The sequence below is a fragment of the Battus philenor genome, unplaced genomic scaffold (genome assembly GCF_028537555.1).
Source record: "Battus philenor isolate CCGP_79_NKW_IND1 unplaced genomic scaffold, ilBatPhil1.0.hap1 SCAF_59, whole genome shotgun sequence".
Classification (NCBI taxonomy): domain Eukaryota; kingdom Metazoa; phylum Arthropoda; class Insecta; order Lepidoptera; family Papilionidae; genus Battus; species Battus philenor.
The window spans coordinates 7501-12500 of record NW_027181725.1 but is presented as its reverse complement, the minus strand read 5'-3'; the positions used below and the strand labels follow the sequence as shown (position 1 = coordinate 12500).

Below are 5000 nucleotides of genomic sequence, written 5' to 3'. Positions count from 1 at the left end.
TCGACTTCGGGGCGGCCCTTAACGCATCGCATCAACGAGCTCGTCGCGCGCTAGTCGCGCGACGGTCGATCATGATATATAAATCAAGGATTTCGGATCTCTCTAAAACCGGGCTGGAAATCGGTCATTGTTCGTTTTGCGAAACGATATTTTATAAAAGTGAAGATTTGTATGTGTCTCGTCAAAGAACGTTCCGATGAATCGGACGCGATGCCGCGTCCAAAGTAAATCTGGACGAACGCGAGGCGAGTGTTGAGATATACATTTTCCTCCGTGAACAGATAGAAAAACGAATTCATTTTGTTGTTGCGGTGTGGTGTTGTGTGTGTATTGTAATAAATACGCACGCACGCACGCACGCAAAAAGCTACCTAGGCACCGGCGCGTCACGGCGTTTCGAACGTCCGACGCGTCGCTTGTCACACGTCTATCATATCATCATCACCCTCATATCTCTCGTATGTGCGGTGTTGGTGTGTGTTAGCTCTAGCTAGCTCCCTGGTTGATCCTGCCAGTAGTTATATGCTTGTCTCAAAGATTAAGCCATGCATGTCTCAGTGCAAGCCGTATTAAGGCGATACCGCGAATGGCTCAATATATCAGTTTTGGTTCCTTAGATCTTACCTCGGTTACTTGGATAACTGTGGTAATTCTAGAGCTAATACATGCAATCAGAACTCTGACCAGTGATGGGATGAGTGCTTTTATTAGATCAAAACCAATCGACGGAGGGCCTCGCGTCCGAAGTCGTTAATTTTGATGAATCTGGATAACTTTTGCCGATCGCATGGTCCAGCACCGGCGACGCATCTTTCAAATGTCTGCCTTATCAACTTTCGATGGTAGTTTCTGCGACTACCATGGTTGTCACGGGTAACGGGGAATCAGGGTTCGATTCCGGAGAGGGAGCCTGAGAAACGGCTACCACATCCAAGGAAGGCAGCAGGCGCGCAAATTACCCACTCCCGGCACGGGGAGGTAGTGACGAAAAATAACGATACGGGACTCTTACGAGGCCTCGTAATCGGAATGAGTACACTTTAAATATTTTAACGAGGAACAATTGGAGGGCAAGTCTGGTGCCAGCAGCCGCGGTAACTCCAGCTCCAATAGCGTATACTAAAATTGTTGCGGTTAAAAAGCTCGTAGTTGCATTTGTGCGCCGCGCTGTCGGTGCACCGCATCCGCGGTGATACTGACACGTCTGCGGAGCATATCGTCGGTGAGCCGTCGGTAAAACGGCGGTTCAATATCAAAATCCTATCGCGGTGCTCTTCGGTGAGTGTCGAGATGGGCCGACAATTTTACTTTGAACAAATTAGAGTGCTCAAAGCGGGCTCAAAATGCTGCTTGAATATTTCGTGCATGGAATAATAGAATATGATCTCGGTTCTATTTTGTTGGTTTTCAGAACTCCGAGGTAATGATTAATAGGGATAACTGGGGGCATTCGTATTGCGACGTTAGAGGTGAAATTCTTGGATCGTCGCAAGACGAACATCAGCGAAAGCATTTGCCAAAGGTGTTTTCATCAATCAAGAACGAAAGTTAGAGGTTCGAAGGCGATTAGATACCGCCCTAGTTCTAACCGTAAATATGTCATCTAGCGATCCGCCGACGTTACTACGATGGCTCGGCGGGCAGCTTCCGGGAAACCAAAGATTTTGGACTCCGGGGGGAGTATGGTTGCAAAGCTGAAACTTAAAGGAATTGACGGAAGGGCACCACCAGGAGTGGAGCCTGCGGCTTAATTTGACTCAACACGGGAAATCTCACCAGGCCCGGACACCGGAAGGATTGACAGATTAACAGCTCTTTCTTGATTCGGTGGGTGGTGGTGCATGGCCGTTCTTAGTTGGTGGAGCGATTTGTCTGGTTAATTCCGGTAACGAACGAGACTCTAGCCTGCTAAATAGGCGTCGTCATTTAGGTGTGCGCCGCTCCGGTGGCGCAACTCACTGGCGACGTATTAAAATTCTTCTTAGAGGGACCGGCGGCTTCGAGCCGCACGAGATTGAGCAATAACAGGTCTGTGATGCCCTTAGATGTCCTGGGCCGCACGCGCGCTACACTGAAGGAATCAGCATGTTCTCCCTGGCCTAGAGGCCCGGGCAACCCGTTGAAACTCCTTCGTGCTGGGGATTGGGGTTTGCAATTATCCCCCATAAACGAGGAATTCCTAGTAAGCGCGAGTCATAAGCTCGCGTTGATTACGTCCCTGCCCTTTGTACACACCGCCCGTCGCTACTACCGATTGAATGATTTAGTGAGGTCTTCGGACCGACACGCGGTGGCTTCACGGCCGTCGGCGTTGCTGGGAAGTTGACCAAACTTGATCATTTAGAGGAAGTAAAAGTCGTAACAAGGTTTCCGTAGGGGAACCTGCGGAAGGATCATTAACGTGTGTGTATGTGTGCGAGACGCGTGATATGTTCACGAACGTTGTTGCGCCGCTGTTGCTGTTGTTGCTGTTGCGACGACGACGACGACGACGACGACGACTTCGTACATACCGTGTTTACACATATATATATGTAATACATCCATAATGATATATATATATACGACATATATACATATATATGTACGTACGCGCGCGCTGCTGTTCGTATCTAATGCGGACGAGCGCGCGCGCGTGTGCGTGCGTGTGTGTGTGCGTGTTTGTATATATGTATAAAAAATAAAATGTGAAATAATTGTCTCTAGCGTCTATTACGCCTAACGGCGCAGCGGCGACGGCGCCGTGGCGGTGGCCGGTGGCGGTGGTGGCATTCGTCGAAAGTGCTACCGCCGCCGCTGCCTCCGCCGCCGTCGAAGCGGCCGGGTGGCGGAAAAACGCCGAGAGACGAGCGCCGACCGGGGCATACCAAACGGAGCGTTCGAAGCGGTGAAAATCCCCACTGCCTAGCTCAGGCCCTTTATTGTCGGTTGGCGCTATACAAAACGAAATTTAAGCGGTTAGAAAGATGACAATGTCGTGCGTCACGCCAGCTCGTTGGGGGGTGCGCGGGTCGTCGTCGTTCATCATTCTAAAGGATTCGCGTCGGGGCGTTAAGCTTTTTCGGTGCCGTTTCTTTATGAACGCCTCGGCGCACATGAATTCGACCAACTTTCGACGTTAATACATAAAAACGGACAATCAAGTGGCCGACGGCGAGAGCCGTAGGCCGCTACCGTAAGTAATAACAACATTAAGAAAAAACCATTACCCTGGACGGTGGATCACTTGGCTCGCGGGTCGATGAAGAACGCAGTTAACTGCGCGTCATAGTGTGAACTGCAGGACACATTTGAACATCGACATTTCGAACGCACATTGCGGTCCGTGGAGAAATATCCAGGACCACTCCTGTCTGAGGGCCGGCTGTTAAAATATAAAAACCACACTGTTCGGTGTAGAACGCGCGCTACGTGCGCTCGCGCCGGTCGATGCGCGCGGCGGTGACGCGCGACGCGGCGGCGGCGGGTTGGTGGGGGGTGATGAACGAGCTCGCGGACGGTGCGATGGGACGATCTCTAATAAGAGTCTCTCGTCCGCGCCGCCGCGGCTCTCACTCTCTCTCTCTCACTATCCGCCGTCGCTGTCGTCGCGCTGCCGCTGCCGCACTACCGCGCGCGGGCGAGCGGGCGCGCGCTCTTTCGAACAATTGACGGTTTCCGTTGAACGTTCTTCGCGACGGACGACGGACGGCGGGGTGCTGCACCCCTCACGTCCGCGTACGCGCGGAGCGCGTTTACGGTCCGTTTAAATATATCGAATTGTATTGAATATGAAACGAGTGTGAAAAGATTACACGCATCGCTAAGACGCGAGTCTTCGTAGTGCGGTCTTCGTCCGAGCTCATCGGTTCGTGTATACGATATAATAAAATATATCGGAAGCACAGACGACGCGTCTCCGACGGATGCGACCGGCAGGCGGTGAATGTTTTCTTGCGCGGCAAGCGTAACGCACACACAAACATATGTAAGTAAACATTACGTGATGTTCATGTGCGCGCGCGCCTAGCCCGATGCGAGAGAGTTCACCGCTCGTCGTCGCTACGCATCCGTATTATGTCGGTGATACGCGTCGTCGTTCCAGTGCGAACGTTATATTATCGTATCGATACGGACCGATACCGAAAGGGCCGGACGATCGATCGCTAACGAAAAGTACTCGCGCTCGCGTATGCGTGTCGAGATTTTCGTTTACGCTCGTATCATCATAATCATCATCATCGTCATCGTCGTCGTTCATCGCGCAACGCGTGTTGTGTGTGCAGCGTTGCGTTGTGCGTGCGCGCGTCTAGAGACCTCTAAGGACTCGCGACGCGCGCGCCTCGCGCACGCGCACTCGCTCTGCGACGCGCGATGATCGCGACGGTGGGGGTGGTGTACGGTAGGCGGACTCGACGTCCGAAGGGCGTCCCGCGACGACGACCGGCCGCCGTGCGCGCTTGCTTGCTTGCGCGCGCGGTCCGTCGGTTCGTCGTCGTCAAAAATATAATAAGGGACGTCGCGTACGGATATCGCGTCTGCCTCGAATTTTTATCGTTGGCCTCAGATCAGGGAGGATCACCCGCCGAATTTAAGCATATTAGTAAGCGGAGGAAAAGAAACTAACAAGGATTTCCCTAGTAGCGGCGAGCGAACAGGAAAGAGCCCAGCACTGAATCCCGCGATCGTCTCGAGCGCGGGAGATGTGGTGTTCGGGAGGTTCCGCTTTCTCGTCGTCGATACTCCTGTCCAAGTTCGTCTTGAACGGGGCCGTTTTCCCGCAGAGGGTGCCAGGCCCGTAGCGACGGAGGGCGGCGGCGAGAGGGACTCTCCTAAGAGTCGGGTTGCTTGAGAGTGCAGCCCTAAGTGGGTGGTAAACTCCATCTAAGGCTAAATATAACCGCGAGACCGATAGCGAACAAGTACCGTGAGGGAAAGTTGAAAAGAACTTTGAAGAGAGAGTTCAAGAGTACGTGAAACCGTTCAGGGGTAAACCTGCGAAACTCGAATGAACGAACGGA

General features: G+C 52.5%; 3 non-coding genes across 3 annotated transcripts in view; all 3 read left to right on the top strand.

The window, feature by feature from the left end:
- The first annotated feature begins 495 nt into the window (after positions 1-495).
- Positions 496-2399, top strand: LOC137930098 (small subunit ribosomal RNA). The gene has a single exon (XR_011108902.1). It is a non-coding gene; the product is annotated as a small subunit ribosomal RNA (ribosomal RNA).
- Positions 2400-3206: 807 nt separating this feature from the next.
- Positions 3207-3363, top strand: LOC137930085 (5.8S ribosomal RNA). The gene has a single exon (XR_011108892.1). It is a non-coding gene; the product is annotated as a 5.8S ribosomal RNA (ribosomal RNA).
- Positions 3364-4537: 1174 nt separating this feature from the next.
- Positions 4538-5000, top strand: part of LOC137930089 (large subunit ribosomal RNA) — a 4034-nt gene continuing 3571 nt past the window's right edge. Inside the window, exon 1 of the ribosomal RNA XR_011108896.1 lies at positions 4538-5000. This exon is cut by the window's right edge and continues 3571 nt beyond it. This is a non-coding gene — a ribosomal RNA (large subunit ribosomal RNA).